The sequence below is a fragment of the Tursiops truncatus genome, chromosome 7 (genome assembly GCF_011762595.2).
Source record: "Tursiops truncatus isolate mTurTru1 chromosome 7, mTurTru1.mat.Y, whole genome shotgun sequence".
In the NCBI taxonomy this organism is placed as follows: Eukaryota; Metazoa; Chordata; class Mammalia; order Artiodactyla; family Delphinidae; genus Tursiops; species Tursiops truncatus.
In genome coordinates, this window is record NC_047040.1 from 43070107 (window position 1) to 43088575 (window position 18469).

General features: G+C 38.9%; 1 protein-coding gene across 1 annotated transcript in view; it reads left to right on the forward strand.

Annotated features, from left to right (window-relative positions):
• The first annotated feature begins 9880 nt into the window (after nucleotides 1-9880).
• STAT4 (signal transducer and activator of transcription 4) overlaps nucleotides 9881-18469 on the forward strand; it is a 92923-nt gene continuing 84334 nt past the window's right edge. The window contains exon 1 of the mRNA XM_019931488.3: nucleotides 9881-9995. The gene's annotated coding sequence lies outside the window, so the exon portion shown is untranslated. The remainder of the gene's footprint in view (nucleotides 9996-18469) is intronic.

The window sequence follows — 18469 nt, forward strand, 5'->3', positions numbered from 1 at the left end:
TTCAATATTCCTCTGATAATAATAGTTTGAATAAATAGGTAGAAAATCAGAAATGATGTAGAAGACTTGAACAATACTATCAACCAACTTGGCCTAATTGATGTTAATAGAACACTCTACTCAACAGCAAAAGAGACCACCATCCTAAATATTGACCAAGATAAACCATATTCTGTGCTATAAAACAAGAATCAATAAAGTTAAAATAATTCAAATAATTAAAAAGTATAATCTCTAACAACAATGGAAATAAATTCAAAACAGATAACAGAAAGATATCTGGAAAATCTCCACATATTTGGAAACTAAATGACACACTTCTTAAAAAAAACCCATATGTCAAAGAAAGAATCATAAGGAAAATTAGAAAGTATTTTCAACAGAATGAATGAAAATTAAAATACAGTATATCAAAATTTGTGGGATGTAGCTAAAGCAGTGGTAAAGCGGAAATATGTACATGCTTGTATTAGAAAAGAAAGGTCCAATCAATGATCTAAGCATCCACCTTAAGACACGTGAAAAAAGCAAATTGAAACCAAAGTACGCAGAAGAATGGAAATAATAAAAGCAAGAGCAGGGATTAATAAAATAACAGAAAAACAGAGAAACCAATGAAACCAAAAGCTTGTTCTTTGAGATGATCAATAAAATTGATAATCTTCTAGTCAGATTGTCTTGGAAAAAAGAAAGAAAGAAATTACTGGTATCAGGACTGAGAGAGGTGACTTTACTACAGATTCTACAGATGTTAAAAAGAGCAAAAAGGGAACATGAACAACTTTATGTCTATAAATATAACAATTTAATTAAAATGGATACAGTTTTTTAATTGAAGTATAGTTGATTTCTAATATTGTGTTAGTTTCAGGTATATAGTAAAGTGATTTGGATATATATATATAACCAAAAGAATTTTTAAAATATATATTTTATATATAAATAAATATTATATAAAAATATATATTTCCATTATAATTTAGTACAAGATACTGAGTATAGTTCCCTGTACTATACAGTAAATCCTTGTTGTTTATCTATTTGATAGATTGTAGTGTGCATCTGTTAATCCCATGCTCCCAATTTATCCCTCTCCCCCTTCCCCTTTGGTAACCATAAATTTGTTTTCTATGTCTGAGTCTGTTTCTGTTTTGTAAATAAATTCATTTGAACTATTTTTTAGATTCCACATGTAAGTGATATATAATATTTGTCTTTCTCTGCTGACTTACTTCACTTAGTATGATAATCTCTAGGTCCATCGATGTTGCTGCAAGTGGCATTATTTCATTCTTTTTATGGCAGAGTAGTATTCCACTGTATATATGTACCATGCCTTCTTTACCCATTCATCTGTCGAAGGACATTTAGGTTGTCTCCATGTCTTGGCCATTGTAAATGGTGCTGCAATGAATATAGGGGTGCATGTGTCTTTTTGAATTATGGTTTTTTCTGGGTATATGTCCAAGAATGGGATTACTGGATCATACGGTAACTTTATTTTTAGTTTTTTAAGGAAACTCTGTATAGTTTTCCATAGTGGCTGTACCAATTTACATTCCCACCAACAGTGTCGGAGGGTTCCCTTTTCTCCACATCATCTCCAGCACTTATTATTTTTAGACTTTTTAATGATGGCTGTTCTGACCTGTGTAAGGGGATACCCAATTATAGTTTTGATTTGCATTTCTCTAATAGTTAGTAATGATGAGCATCTTTTCATGTGCCCTGTTGGCCCTCTGTAAGTCTTCTTTGGAGAAATGTCTATTTAGGTCTTCTGCCCCTTTTTTGATTGGGTTGTTTCTTTTGTTGTTATTGAGTTGTATGAGCTGTTTGTATATTTTGGAAATTAAGCTCTTGTAGGTCGCATTGCTGGCAAATGTTTTCTCCCAGTCTGTAGGTTGTCTTTTCATTTTGTTTATGGTTTCCTTTGCTTTGCAAAAGCTTATAAGTTTGATTAGGAAAGTTTAGCAAGGTCACAGAATGCAATGTCAATATACTAAAGTTAATTGCAATGAACAAGTAGAAGTGAATTTTTTAAAAAACCATTTATAATCACACCAAAAAAGAAGCAATTTGGCATAAATCTAACAAAAATGTATAGGATTTATATACAAAACACTAATGAAAGAAATCAAAGGCTTAAATAGATGGAAAGATATGCCACACTTTAAAAAATACTCTTTTCATTTCCTTCAATAGTACCACAACAAAAACCATGTTGGTCATTCATGAAGCCTGGAAGGGATGAAGGAGGTGGGCAACAGAGACAAAAAATAACTTGATATAGATTATTAGACATGGGTCATTAGACCCCACTACTCAAAACTTTCCACTGGCCCCCATTTTGAGGCAAGTTTTGTGCCATGTTTTGTTTTCTCTCCCATTCTTTCCCCATCTTCAACTTCCTCTATCTTCCTGTATCTTCCTCTTTCCTTTTCTTTCTTTCTTTCTCTCCTATCTGCTTCATTCTCCCAATTTCTATTTATGTCTTTAAGTGGAGTCCTTTAGCTGTTTTTTTTCACTTTTTCCTACCACCCAAAACACCTTAACCAATCTTTTCCTAAGTAAAGATTGTGCTCTCCCCAAAATATCTGAATGAGAGAATGAGAGAGAGAGAAATTGAAAGATAACCTACTCTTCCCTCTTTAACTTGGTGTTCAGATAGAATTGATGTACATTAAATCATTATATTAATTTATATAACTATTAATAAATGTATAAATGTGAGATATTATTATACTTTTCAAGTGTAGTGAAAACCGTGGTAGGAATTAAGGGACTCGACAAGAAAAGTCATCAGAAAGAGCCCTTCTCAGGACAGACTATGATAATAGAGCCCTTCATTAGCACTTCTCTCTGTTCAGTAAACATTCCTTGAATACCTACTCTATGCCAGGCACTGAGCTGGATACTGAAACACAAAGAAAAATAACATTTAGTCCTGACCCTCTAAATATTCTGTCCAGAGAAATAATTGTATATGAAAAATACACAAAATAGAATAGGGTGGTTAAGGGCTATTTAACTGGCCACACAAGCAGAATTTTTTTTTTTTTTTTTGAAGAGTCTACATTCAAATATCCTAGCCTGGAGCTTCCCTGGTGGAGCAGTGATTAAGAATCTGCCTGCCAATGCAGGGGACATGGGTTTAAGCCCTGGTCCGGGAAGATCCCACATGTCGCAGAGCAACTAAGCCTGTGCGCCACAACTACTGAGCCTGTGCTCTAGAGCCAGCAAGCCACAACTACTGAGCCCGTGTGCCACAACTACTGAAGCCCTGTGCACCTAGAGCCCATGCTCCACAAAAGAAGCCACCACAATGAGAAGCCCGCACCCCACAACAGAGAGTAGCCCCTGCTCACCACAACTACAGAAAGCCCACACGCAGAAACGAAGACTCAGTGCAGCCAAAAATAAATAAATAAAATAGATACAACATTAAAGAAATTAAAAGAAAAAATGTTAAAAGAAAAAAACAACCTAGCCTGCTGTCAAACTTCATTTTCTAATTTGTGGCTCAGCAGAAACAGTCACCTCATGTACAGTATAAACAAGATGCTGTAGAAACACGTCATTTGCTAAATGTTTTGGAACTCTGTTGGCAATGTGTCTACCATCATGATACATCAAGGACTTTTAAATGCATGGCTAGTTGTCCACATGCTCCACAGAAACGCTGGAGAATCAGAGTACATGCATCGTCTCTAACCAATGGACTAGGTAATGAGCCTCTCTATTTTGGAATTTGTTTTTAGATCCTTAAATTTACCTCTTCCATAGCTCTCTGAGCAATTTATTCCTTTTATTATCAGAGTAGATAAGATTTTTAGTAAAGCTGAATGCTTTCAAGTGCTGTTTCTGGAGTCAGATACGCCTGTGTTTGAATCCTAAATCTGCCCCTTACCATCTGATTAACATTGACCAAATCCTCTAGCTTCATTAAGCCAGGTCTCCTTGTCTGTCTTGGAGATAAGAATGATACTTAGTCCTGGCGTGTATTGTGAGGATTAGGTAAAACAATGCATGTGGAGTTCTCAGCACCTTGCCCGCCTTGGAGTTAAAGCTGAAAAAATGCTATTATGGGAAAGTGCTATTACAAAGGCCCATTTGTAAGTTGCAATGCTGCCTAATGGGCAGTAGAGGGAGCACTGTCATTGGGAACTGGACTTGAGAACTCTAACTTAAGATAGGTAGTAAGCCCCTGTACAAGACATTGTTTTGGTGGAGCTTGAGTGACCTATACACAGATGAGCTACTAAGACCCACACCAGACTGCCTTGTCCCAATAATCCTGCTGTACCACTCATTTGATACCAGCTACCTTGGAATCCAGTGTATATTTCTGTATGTATTGATAACGTGTTCTGTCAGTCCAGCATCCAACTCTAACTCACTCCAGTTCCCTTGGGACACACAAGAGAGGAAGCTTGGACAGGAGAGGTAAGGTGCCACCACAAAAATAAAAACAAAACAAACAGATGTTTATATTCTTTGTATAAGAATTGGGAGAACGTGGAGCTGGCTTACACCCTGCGGCAGAGAGAGTGATACCTTCTCTTCCAGCCTCACTGCCTCCAAAAAGCAGCTCTACTTAGCACAGCAGAAGAAGCAGTCAGAAGAACTGACTGAATCCTCTCTGCCTCCAATTTACAGGTGTGAACCTGCTTATCTCACTTTACCTCTCTTCATCTCATCTCCATTTGAAACCCCATCTGGACAACGATGGGGAAGGGAAGATGGAGGGTTAACCTAGTGACCTCCAAAGTTTCTTACAACATGGTTATATTTATTACTCTATTAGCAATAGCTGCTGAGCATTTTTCCTTATCTCATTCCTGACATTAGATCTTTGAATCTTCCCAGCAATTTCGTGTGAGCTATAATATCCCCATTTTTACAGGGAGTTTGGGACTCAGAGATTAGGTAGCTTAACCAGCTTGGTACTGCTAGAAAGTGGCAAAATCAGAACTAGAATGTATTTTTCTGAAAATCTATAATCTGGTATTTCCTTCTTAAAATGAGGCAAAAAAAAAAAAATAGCGGTAGGGCTTATAACGAGGGCAATTAGGGGACCATTTAAAGGGGAGAGAGATCCCTGGGGCCTTAGGGCCAGGTCCAGGGTGCCACAGGACTGTCAACCGTACCTACTTCCACCTAAATTTAGTAGGCTCTCACAGAAGCTGTTGGTCTGATAATTCAACCTTGTTCTTAATTTGTATATTCTGGATAGTTGTAGTTGTCAGATATATGTACAGGGAATATTTTCTTAACAATGACATTTTTTATAGGTAATATTTTTTTTTTTTTTTTTGTGGTACGCGGGCCTCTCACTATTGTGGCCTCTCCCATTGCGGAGCACAGGCTCCTCCGGACGCCCAGGCCCAGCGGCCATGGCTCACAGGCCCAGCCGCTCCGTGGCATGTGGGATCATCCTGGACCGGGGCGCAAACCCGTGTCCCCTGCATCGGCAGGCGGACTCCCAACCACTGTGCCACCAGGGAAGCCCATAGGTAATCTTTTTTTTTAACTTTTTATTTTATATTGGAGTACAGTTGATTAACAATGTGTTAGTTTCAGGTGTACAGCAAGGTGATTCAGTTATACATATACAAGACTTTAAATTTTTTTTCATGAAATACAAGTTGTTGGCTTTTTTCCTGTTAGTTTTAGTGTTTTTATGTCCTTTCTAAGAAACATTTGCCTACCCCAAGTCACAAAGATAGTCTTCTGTTTTCTTCTAGAATCTTTATAGTTTTAGCTTTTAAGAACAGTTCTATGATTTAGCCTGAATTAAGTTTTATGAGGCATAAGGTAGGGTTCAAAGTTAATTTTCCTCATGCATTTGTTCAACTGTTCCAGAACTATTTTGTTAATAAAACTTTACTTTCCTTAAATAAATAAATAAATAAAGGGGAGAGAGAAATCTCTGAAAGCCTTTGAGCTTGGGAAACCTTATGAGGATTGCACTTTAGAGTGTTTTTGTTTGTTTTGCTTTGGATTCTTTTGGGGGATATTTTTGGTTTTGGGGTTTTTTTGTTTGGTTTCATTTTGGGGGTTTTTGTTTTGTTTTGTTTTGTTTGTTTTTTGTTTTCTGGCTCTGAGGCACTGATGAGGCCAAGGTCAGTGTAGGGTCAATAAATTGGGAACCTAGCTTTTTAGACTTGATTCTAAGAAAGAGAAGCAAAGTGGATGTAGACATACCCGTTCTTAGAAGCCTGGCTTAGTTCATGAAATAGGAGAGGAAACAGAGGTTAAGCATATGTTTTAACCACGAAAAAGTGTCCATTTGGGTGGAGATTCCCTCATGATCTATACCTCTGGGTGACTGACTACTGTGGACAGGAGATGGTGTGGTGGATGGAACAGGGGTTCTGAAAGAGTTGTCTAAGGACCCCTGAGGATAGTCCCCCAGGTCTTTTCAGGGCGTCCGCCAGGGTAAAGCTATTCTTGTAATAATACTGTTTTGCCTTTTCACTCTGTTGACATTTGCACTGATGGCACCAAAGCAATGATGGGTAACGTTGATGCCTTAGTATGAACCAAGGCAATGGTGCCAAATTATCCTAGTACTCATTGCATTCTTCACTACCACACACTTAAATTTTTCTAAATGCCAGTTTGAGTTAAGAATTTTCAGTGAAGCAGGAAAACGTATTAATTGTATTAGATCTCAGACCTTGAATCCATGTCTCTTAATATTCTGTGTGATGAAATGGCACATACACATATTAATATATGATGGTCATTTCAAGGAAAAGCACTTGTGTGACTGTTTGAGTTGCCCGCCCACTGTCCCGGCCACTTTTACTTGAAAGAATGACTGACAAACTATGGCTATACGGACGTGGGAATTTGGAAGATGTTTTCCTGAAAACGAACAAAGTGAGACTGTCACTTCAAGGAAAACAATTGGCAATATCTGTTGCCAATAACAAAATGGGAGTTTTTAAGCAAAAACTAGAATTTGGGAAGCTTGTATCTGTCATCATGAGTTTAACAGCTTTCAAATACTTAAAATACTTTTCTAATGAGATCAGTGGAGATATTAACTAATGTGATTTTCTGATATTGTATGATGAAGTATGTCAGCATCTGGAAGAGCTGCATAATTCAGTGAGCCAATATTTTCCAAATGGACAGTGTGTGATATTACAAAATTATTAGTGGGTAAGAGTTCAATTCAAAATACAAGGTATACCAATGGATTTTAATGTAACAGTATATATAAAGTTCTGTGATATGGTTTCACATTCCACAGTACAACTAACTCTTAAGGAACTACCACTTTTTGAGTTTTGGTGTGGTATCAAAGAAGAATATCTACATTATCTGAACAGGCTGCTAAAATGCTCTTCCCTTTTCCAATTATATATCTGTGTGAGTCCAGACTTTCTTCAAATACTTCAACCAAAACAATATTTGGCAATAAATTATATGTAGAAGCAGATATAAGAATCCAGCTGTCTTCTCTCAAAGCAGACATCAAAGAGATTTTTTTAAATGTAAATCAATGCTACTCTTCTGTTTTTTTGTGTCTATGTTGGAGAATACGCTTGTTTTCCATTTTTTAAATGTTTAGCACATAATGGGTTTATGACTATAATTTTCGATGAACAGATGTTTTAATTTTTCTCAGATTTAAGTTTAAGTACAATACATTAAAAAATGAATACAGAATAGAAATACACAAAAATTCTTTGGGCTTGTCAACAATTTTTAAGAGTATAAAGTTATCTTGAGACCAAACAGTTTGAGAACTGCTAGGAGTGTCCCAAGGTGAGGTCCTTAAAAGGAAGAAGGGAACAAACTCTCTGCTTCCTAAAGCAGTCACTCAACAGTTGAATATAATGATGATAAAGACCTGCAAAACCACTATGACTAATACTATAAGGCAGGAAATGAAAAGTGTTACGTGAGTGGGCTAGGTCTCCACTGTCCAGTATGGTAGCCACTAGCCACATATGGTTACTAAGCACTTGAAATGTGGCTGGTCCTAACTGAGATATCCTTGAACTGCCAAATACACACCAGACATCACAGATTTAGTATGAAATAAGTTTTTTAAATTGAAGTATAGTTTATTTACAATGCTGTGTTCATTTCTGGTGTACAGCAAAGTGATTCAGTTATACATGTATATATATATATTCTTTTTCATATTCTTTCCTATTATGGTTTATTATAGGATATTGAATATAGTTCCCTGTGCTATACAGTAGGACCTTGTTGTTAATCTATGGAATGCTCTCTCTCATTAATAACTTTTTATATTGATTATATGCTGAAATGTTAATATTCTGTATTTTTAATGTGGCTACTAGAAACAAACATATGTGGCTTGCATTTTTTTTCTCTTGGACTGCACTAGTTTGGACGGGAAGTACGATGAGATTTCAGAGCGGGGAAAAGTTGCTTATGGGTTGGGGTCATCAGTGAAATCACTGAGAAGGAGAGGATTTCAATAAGTAGACAAGTTGGGGGAAGAAACTGCAGCTGAAGGGAGCATCAATACTGAAATATGAGAGGTTCACCTAGGGAGCAGAGAAGACTGGTCTTCATCAGATCATAGGCTTTCGTTGGGGGCGTGGGGGGAAGTTTCCAGGAGAGGTTAGGACCAAGTTGTACAGAACTTTGAGTGCCTTGAATCTGGACTTTTTCCCATAGGCAGTGACCTCTTCCCCAGAAGAAACCCAGGCTTTGCCCCATAGCTTACGGAACAGCTCAGAGGAGGCACTTTCTTCAGGTGGGGGCAGATCAAGCGTAAGCCCCTGGAAACCGCCCAGTGAGAGCAAGCGGCCAGGACCATCTCTACCTGACCAGTGAATTTAGAGGGATGACTTTGAATTTAGATGTGTGACTTTGGGGTGGATTGACTTATTTTTTGTGACTGAGGGAGAGGGGTAGTAAATTTAATCACATGATAATAATGTCTCCTGAAAGAGGAGGAGAATCCTGTGTGATGCTGGTCCCCACGATGGTGAAGCAAGGCCTTTGACCTTGGCAGATGGCTCTAGGCATGTGCATAAGCAGATTGAGTCATTCTTTCTACCTCCTTTTGTCTATCTTCCTTTATTTTTGTCTTTATTTTCCTGAACTTTTGTAGAACTCTTACTGCGTGTCAGGATGTTAACATCTGGCTCCGAAGAGATGAAACGAAAAGAGCACTAAGGAGGGAGTTGAAAGCCCCAGACTCTTACCCAGCCTCTGCAGCTAACTCATTGAGTCACTCTGGTCACCTCTCTGGGCCTCAGTCTTTTCAGATATGAAAGAGGAATCAGAACCAGATGAAGCCAAGGCTCCCTCCAGCTCTGTGATTCTAGGACCAGCCCAAGTCACAATGGGAGAAGGGCCCCAGGTGTGGGGAGGGAAGGAGGATACTGGGCTAGTAAGGGCAGGAGTCCACCTGCACAGGAGACGGCCCAAACCTTTGGGTGAGGTTGTCCTCCTCCTGGCGAGCAGACCCTGCTGGAATCCGGGCACAGTGAAGTCTTCGATTTGCTGTTTTCATCCTGGCGAGGTACCCCTTTCATCCCAGGGGCTGGCTCTTACCAAGATGAGTGGAGTCTGTAAGGAGGAGGCTGGGAAGCCAGGAATGTAGCTCCAGGCAAGTAAGTCTGCAGGGGGTCTCCGATGGTCCGGGGAAACCAGAAGAAAATGACTGTGTGTGACCCCCCTCCCACGCCCATCCTCCTGACACCCACGGGCCACAGGCAGTGGCCGGAGTGATTGATGGGGATGCGGAAAGGGCGCCCTGCGAAGCGGCTTCAGCCAGACTGTTTCTGGTCTTCAGCTTTTCTAGAAGAGAGAGTGGGTGGGAACGACCCAAGTAAAGTCCCAGACTCTTAACGCTGACGCACAGGAAAGCCTCAAGTGGGAGGAGAAATGCAAATCCCCTACTGACGATGGTGTCAGCGGCTGGGTTCTGGGGAACTTGAAGGGCGATTCCGACTTTGGACTTGAGCACCGCCTGGGACCCGGGCTGAGAGAGCCAGGTAAGGAGGCCGACCACACCTTGGCCTAGCTTCTCCGGAGCAGCGCAGGCCAGGAAATGCTTCTGCAGGACGCTGCGGAGCCTTAGCTGTTCCCTTGCTGTTTTGACAGTTACTTCACGTTAACCTAGCTGAGGATGGGTAGTTTTAAAGAGAAGCGATCGACTCCACGATTCAAAGGTGCGCCGTGGCGGGTCTCTCGGGGAGACTCGGGCGCTCTGCCCCCGAGAATGTGAACGGTGGGTGGGACCGTTGTGGCTGCTGCGGAGGTGTGTCCTGGCGAAGGGCGGAGTGGGCGCTCCCTTCACTTTCTCAGCCGACTTCTCTCAACTGTAATTTCTGACATTAGATTGCGTGCCTCGGTTTCAGCAGACAGCCCCGCAGCTGAGGTAGCTAGTGATTGAGGCTTTGAGGAGAGCAGTGATATTTTAGGGCAGGTCTCCTCCTTTGCACGCTGCGGCTCACCTCACAACTAAAGCGGCACCATTAGCTGCCAGGCGGTGGGACAAAATGCCCGTTTATAGGGATCTTCTAGGACCAGGCATTCAAAGAGACTAGGCAGGCACTCAGTTTTCAAAAGAAATGCTCCATAGTTTTCTTGGGATGGGAGAATTAGCCCGTAGAGAGTGAAAGACGTTTTTAGAATCCTTTAAAGGCATTTCTAGAAGCTGCAACAGAAAAGAATGTCCTAAGACTGTGAACCTATCTTTTCCCTTTTCAGCCTTGAGTTCAGCTCTCTGGAGGATGACTCAGGTCCTAGGAGTGATCTCTCTAACTTCAGGATGGGTTCAGTCCAGTTAATTGTTAGTTAGAAAACAGATTTTCGTCCAAATCATACCAAGGGTTTAACAATAGTAGCAATTACAATTATAAGGCTATTTTCAGCACCTGTTCTCTTGTCATTAACTAGAATAAATTGGTAGAGCAGGGCAATGGCAATAGTAACATGGGAACAAATGTTCCAATTTTGGGTGGAATATGGTTACACCCAGCATCTAGAAAGACGACCATGTCTGGTGTCAGGAGACCTCAGGTTGATCCTGAGGAGCTGTGCATCTTGGGCAAGAGTCGTTTCGCCTATGTGTCCCTCAGATTTTTTACATTTTAAAGCTGGGGTAATACTATCCACCTGTGCTATTCATAGCATCAAGAGTGCCACTCATTCTTCTCTTAATGAGCACTTATTGAGCACTTACAACACACCTAGGATTTTATGTGTAAGTATAAAGTGATAGGAAAGTGAAACATTTCTTTTTCCAGTTGCTTTCTTTAAGCAAAACATTGGCAATAATCTTTTTCTAATACATTTAGATCAGGGAAAGGTGCCCCCAAATGGTTCCATTTGAAACCTGAGGAATATGTATATGAAATATATGAAATCTATTATCATGATGTTCTGTAGGCAAAAGTAAATCTTAACTTACCTACAAGATAGGTTGAAATACTATCGTGATTGATCACATAAAAGTTTTTTCAGTTTAATCTAGAATTACTGACAAAACAATAAAAAATTTGACTTTGAAAAAAGTAAAATACGGTAATTTCAAGGAGAGATGTCATATTAATTTCCCTGAGTTAAGAAATATGTCTAAAGCTTCTAAACTGGACAGATTAGGGTTATGTTGGGGAAACACATACTTTCGTTTTATGACAGGCTGCTAACTATGTATCAAGTGTGGTTTCTTCTTAAGTATCTTGAGGGTTTAACTACTGTCTGATGCATATCAGAGACTAATTAAAAGTAGACTTTAAAAGCTTTGCCTAGCCATAGCGGATCATTACAGAGAGAAAGAAAAATATTTATTTGTCCAGAGGTATTTTGAACTGAAAAATTTAGAGCCCACGAAAGTGTATACATGAAACTCTTCATAAAGATAAGTCTGAATTAGACTAGAAGACTTGGAACATAAGGCTGACTCCAGAAGCCAGACAAATCTGAAATAAAGAAAAAAGGATTAGGCAGTTTTATATAAAAGAAGCTTTTATTGGGTGTTCCTCACACATAAAGCCTTAAGAGGCTCTTAGGACATAAACTTGAGTATGTTATTTGCCTTCAAGTTGCTCAAAGCCTAATAGTGTAGAGGCAGCAAGAGATAGGGAAGGAGCTTGTTGAGAATCCAAATCTGTGTACACAGGTGTGGGGTAGGGTGAGGGGTGTTGAGTGGGAGTGAAAGCTTTCTAGAGAAGGCAGAACCAGAGTTTCTGTTAGAACAAAGAAGGACGTGGCTTGGGGGCCGAGAAAGAATCCTGTTTCCTTCACTAGTGATGACGTAGGAAAAAGCTCAGAATTACATTATCTTCGGATTGAAAATGTTTTAGCATTTCTGTTTTCTTTAATTGGGTGACTATAAGAGAATTTTTTTTTACACCTTTATTGGAGTATAATTGCTTTACAATGGTGTGTTAGTTTCTGCTTTATAACAAAGTGAATCAGTTATACATATACATATGTTCCCATATCTCTTCCCTCTTGCGTCTCCCTCCCTCCCACCCACCCTATCCCACCCCTCCAGGCGGTCACAAAGCACCAAGCTGATCTCCCTGTGCTATGCGGCTGCCTCCCACTAGCTTCTATTTTACGTTTGGTAGTGTATATATGTCCATGCCTCTCTCTCGCTTTGTCACAGCTTACCCTTCCCCCTCCCCATATCCTCAAGTCCATTCTCTAGTAGGTCTGTGTTTTTATTCCTGTCTTACCCCTAGGTTCTTCATGACATTTTTTTTTCTTAAATTCCATATATATGTGTTAGCATACGGTATTTGTCTTTCTCTTTCTGACTTACTTCTCTCTGTATGACAGACTCTAGGTCTATCCACCTCATTACAAATAGCTCAATTTCATTTCTTTTTATGGCTGAGTAATATTCCATTGTATATATGTGCCACATCTTCTTTATCCGTTCATCCGATGATGGACACTTAGGTTGTTTCCATCTCCGGGCTATTGTAAATAGAGCTGCAATGAACATTTTGGTACACGACTCTTTTTGAATTATGGTTTTCTCAGGGTATATGCCCAGTAGTGGGATTGCTGGGTCATATGGTAGTTCTATTTGTAGTTTTTTAAGGAACCTCCATACTGTTCTCCACAGTGACTGTATCAATTTACATTCCCACCAACAGTGCAAGAGTGTTCCCTTTTCTCCACACCCTCTCCAGCATTTATTGTTTCTAGATTTTTTGATGATGGCCATTCTGACTGGTGTGAGATGATATCTCATTGTAGTTTTGATTTGCATTTCTCTAATGATTAATGAAGTTGAGCATTCTTTCATGTGTTTGTTGGCAGTCTGTATATCTTCTTTGGAGAAATGTCTATTTAGGTCTTCTGCCCATTTTTGGATTGGGTTGTTTGTTTTTTTGTTATTGAGCTGCATGAGCTGCTTATAAATTTTGGAGATTAATCCTTTGTCAGTTGCTTCATTTGCAAATATTTTCTCCCATTCTGAGGGTTGTCTTTTGGTCTTATTTATGGTTTCCTTTGCTGTGCAAAAGCTTTGAAGTTTCATTAGGTCCCATTTGTTTATTTTTATTTTGATTTCCATTTCTCTGGGAGGTGGGTCAGAAAGGATCTTGCTGTGATTTATGTCATAGAGTGTTCTGCCTATGTTTTCCTCTAAGAGTTTGACAGTTTCTGGCCTTACATTTAGGCCTTTAATCCATTATGAGCTTATTTTTGTGTATGGTGTTAAGGAGTGATCTAATCTCATATTTTTACATGTACCTGTCCAGTTTTCCCAGCACCACTTATTGAAGAGGTGCTGTCCTTTCTCCACTGTACATTCCTGCCTCCTTTATCAAAGATAAGGTGACCATATGTGCGTGGATTTATCTCTGGGCTTTCTATCCTGTTCCATTGATCTATCTTTCTGTTTTTGTGCCAGTACCATACTGTCTTGATTACTGTAGCTTTGTAGTATAGTCTGAAGTCAGGGAGCCTGATTCCTCCAGCTCCATTTTTCATTCTCAAGATTGCTTTGGCTATTCGGGGTCTTTTGTGTTTCCATACAAATTGTGAAATTTTTTGTTCTAGTTCTGTGAAAAATACCAGTGGTAGTTTGATAGGGATTGCATTGAATCTGTAGATTGCTTTGGGTAGTAGAGTCATTTTCACAATGTTGATTCTTCCAATCCAAGAACATGGTATATCTCTCCATCTATTTGTATCGTCTTTAATTTCTTTCATCAGTGTCTTATAATTTTCTGCATACAGGTCTTTTGTCTCCTTAGGTAGGTTTATTCCTAGATATTTTATTTTTTTTATTGCAATGGTAAATGGGAGTGTTTTCTTGATTTCACTTTCAGATTTTTCATCATTAGTTTATAGGAATGCCAGAGATTTCTATGCATTAATTTTGTATCCTGCTACTTTACCAAATTCATTGATTAGCTCTAGTAGTTTTCTGGTAGCATCTTTAGGATTCTCTATGTATAGTATCATGTCATCTGCAAACAGTGACAGCTTTACTTCTTCTTTTCTGATTTGGATTCCCTTTATTTCCTTTTCTTCTCTGATTGCTGTGGCTAAAACTTCCAAAACTATGTTGAATAAGAGTGGTGAGAGTGGGCAACCTGTCTTGTTCCTGATCATAGTGGAAATGCTTTCAGTTTTTCACCATTGAGGATGATGTTGGCTGTGGGTTTGTCATATATGGCCTTTATTATGTTGAGGAAAGTTCCCTCTATGCCTACTTTCTGGAGGGTTTTCATCATAAATTGGTGTTGAATTTTGTCGAAAGCTTTCTCTGCATCTATTGAGATGATCATATGGTTTTTCTCCTTCAATTTGTTAATATGGTTTATCACATTGATTGTTTTGCGTATATTGAAGAATCCTTGCATTCCTGGAATAAACCCCACTTGATCATGGTGTATGATCCTTTTAATGTGCTGTTGGATTCTATTTGCTAGTATTTTGTTGAGGATTTTTGCATCTATGTTCATCAGTGATATTGGCCTGTAGTTTTCTTTCTTTGTGACATCCTTGTCTGGTTTTGGTATCAAGGTGATGGTGGCCTCGTAGAAGGAGTTTGGGAGTGTTCCTCCCTCTGCTATATTTTGGAAGAGTTTGAGAAGGATAGGTGTTAGCTCATCTCTAAATTTTGATAGAATTCGCCTGTGAAGCCATCTGGTCCTGGGCTTTTGTTTGTTGGAAGATTTTTAATCACAGTCTCAATTTCAGTGCTTGTGATTGGTCTGTTCATATTTTCTATTTCTTCCTGATTCAGTGTTGGCAGGTTGTGCATTTCTAAGAATTTGTCCATTTCTTCCAGGTTGTCCATTTTATTGGCATAGAATTGCTTGTAGTAATCTCTCATGATCTTTTGTATTTCTGCAGTGTCAGTTGTTACTTCTCCTTTTTCATTTCTAATTCTATTGATTTGAGTCTTCTCCCTTTTTTTCTTGATGAGTCTGGCTAATGGTTTATCAATTTTATTTATCTTCTCAAAGAACCAGCTTTTAGTTTTATTGATCTTTGCTATTGTTTCCTTCATTTCTTTATCATTTATTTCTGATCTGATTTTTATGATTTCTTTCCTTCTGCTAACTTTGGGGGTTTTTTGTTCTTTCTAATTGCTTTAGGTGCAAGGTTAGGTTGTTTATTCGAGATGTTTCCTGTTTCTTAAGGTAGGATTATATTGCTATAAATTTCACTCTTAGAACTGCTTTTACTGCATCCCATAGATTTTGGGTCATCGTGTCTCCGTTGTCATTTGTTTCTAGGTATTTTTGATTTCCTCTTTGATTTCTTCAGTGATCACTTCGTTATTAAATAGTGTATTGTTTAGCCTCCATGTGTTTGTATTTTTTACAGATCTTTTCCTGTAATTGATATCTAGTCTCATAGCGTTGTGGTCGGAAAAGATACTTGAAACAATTTCAATTTTCTTAAATTTACCAAGGCTTGACTTGTGACCCAAGATATGATCTATCCTGGAGAATGTTCCATGAGCACTTGAGAAAAACGTGTATTCTGTTGTTTTTGGATGGAATGTCCTATAAATATCAATTAAGTCCATCTTGTTTAATGTATCATTTAAAGCTTGTGTTTCCTTATTTATTTTCATTTTGGATGATCTGTCCATTGGTGAAAGTGGGGTGTTAAAGTCCCCTACTATGAATGTGTTACTGTCGATTTCCCCTTTTATGGCTGTTAGTATTTGCCTTATGTATTGAGGGGCTCCTATGTTGGGTGCATAAATATTTACAATTGTTATATCTTCTTCTTGGATCGATCCCTTGATCATTATGTAGTGTCCTTCCTTGTCTCTTATAACATTCTTTATTTTAAAGTCTATTTTGTCTGATATGAGAATTGCTACTCCAGGTTTCTTTTGGTTTCCATTTGCATGAAATATCTTTTTCCATCCCCTTACTTTCAGTCTGTATGTGTCTCTAGGTCTGAAGTGGGTCTCTTTTAGACAGCAAATATATGGGTCTTGTTTTTGTATCCATTCAGCCAATCTGTGTCTTTTGGTGGGAACATTTAGTCCATTTACATTTAAGGTAATTATCGATATGTATGTTCCTATTCCCATTTTCTTAATTGTTTTGGGTTTGTTATTGTAGATCTTTTCCTTATCTTGTGTTTCTTGCCTAGAGAAGTCCATTTAGCAGTTGTTGTAAAGCTGGTTTGGTGGTGCTGAACTCTCTCAGCTTTTGCTTGTCCGTAAAGGTTTTAATTTCTCCATCAAATCTGAATGAGATCCTCGCTGGGTAGAGTAATCTTGGTTGCAGGTTTTTCTCCTTCATCACTTTAAATATGTCCTGCCAGTCCCTTCTGGCTTGCAGAGTTTCTGCTGAAAGATCAGCTGTTAACCTTATGGGGATTCCCTTGTGTGTTATTTGTTGTTGTTCCCTTGCTGCTTTTAATATGCTTTCTTTGTATTTAATTTTTGACAGTTTGAGTAATATGTGTCTTGGCATATTTCTCCTTGGATTTATCGTGTATGGGACTCTCTGTGCTTCCTGGACTTGAATAACTATTTCCTTTCCCATATTAGGGAAGTTTTCAACTATAATCTCTTCAAATAGTTTCACAGTCCCTTTCTTTTTCTCTTCTTCCTCTGGAACCCCTATAATTCGAATGTTGGTGCGTTTAATGTTGTCCCAGAAGTCTCTGAGACTGTTCTCAGTTCTTTTCATTCTTTTTTCTTTATTCTGTTCTGCAGTAGTTATTTCCACTATTTTATCTTCCAGGTCACTTATCCGTTCTTCTGCCTCAGTTATTCTGCTATTGATCCCATCTAGAGTATTTTTCATTTCATTTATTGTGTTGTTCATCGTTGTTTGTTTCATCTTTAGTTCTTCTAGGCCCTTGTTAAATGTTTCTTGCATTTTGTCCATTCTATTTCCAAGATTTTGGATCATCTTTACTATCATTATTCTGAATTCTTTTTCAGGTAGACTGCCTATTTCCTCTTCACTTGTTAGGTCTGGTGTGTTTTTATCTTGCTCCTTCATCTGCTGTATGTTTTTCTGTCTTCTCATTTTGCTTATCTTACTGTGTTTGGGGTCTCCTTTTTGCAGGCTGCAGGTTCATAGTTCCCATTGTTTTTGGTGTCTGTCCCCAGTGGCTAAGGTTGGTTCAGTGGGTTGTGTAGGCTTCCTGGTGGAGGGGACTAGTGCCTGTGTTCTGGTGGATGAGGCTGAATCTTATCTTTCTGGTGGGCAGGTCCACGCCTGGTGGTGTGTTTTGGCGTGTCTGTGGACTTATTATGATTTTAGGCAGCCTCTCTGCTAATGGGTGGGGTTGTGTTCCTGTCTTGCTAGTTGTTTGGCATAGGATGTCCAGCACTGTAGCTTGCTGGTCCTTGAGTGAAGCTGGGTGCTGGTGTTGAGATGGAGATCTCTGGGGGATTTTCACCGTTTGATATTACGTGGAGCTGGGAGGTCTCTTGTGGACCAGTGTCCTGAAGTTGGCTCTCCCACCTCAGAGGCACAGCACTGACTCCTGACTGCAGCACCAAGAGCCGCTTATCCACACGGCTCAGAATAAAAGGGAGAAAAAGTAGAAAGAAAGAATTAGTAGAAGTAGAAAGAAAGAAAGAAAGAAGGGAGGGTGGGAGGAACAAAGGAAGGAAGGAGGGAAGGAAGGAAAAAAAGAAAGAAAGAAAGAAGATAAGGTAAAATAAAATAAAGTAAGATAAAATAAAGTTATTAAAATAAAAAAATAACTATTAAGAAAAAAAATGGACGGATAGCACCCTAGGACAAATGGTGGAAGCAAAGCTATACAGACAAAATCTCACACAGATGCATACACATACACACTCACAAAAAGAGGAAAAGGGGAAAAAAATCATAGATCTTGCTCTCAAAGCCCACCTCCTCAATTTGGGATGATTTGTTGTCTATTCATATATTCCACAGACATCAAGTTGATTGTGGAGCTTTAATCCACTGCTCCTGAGGCTGCTGGAGAGATTTCCCTTTCTCTTCTTTGTTCTCACAGCTCCCAGGGGCTCAGCTTTGGA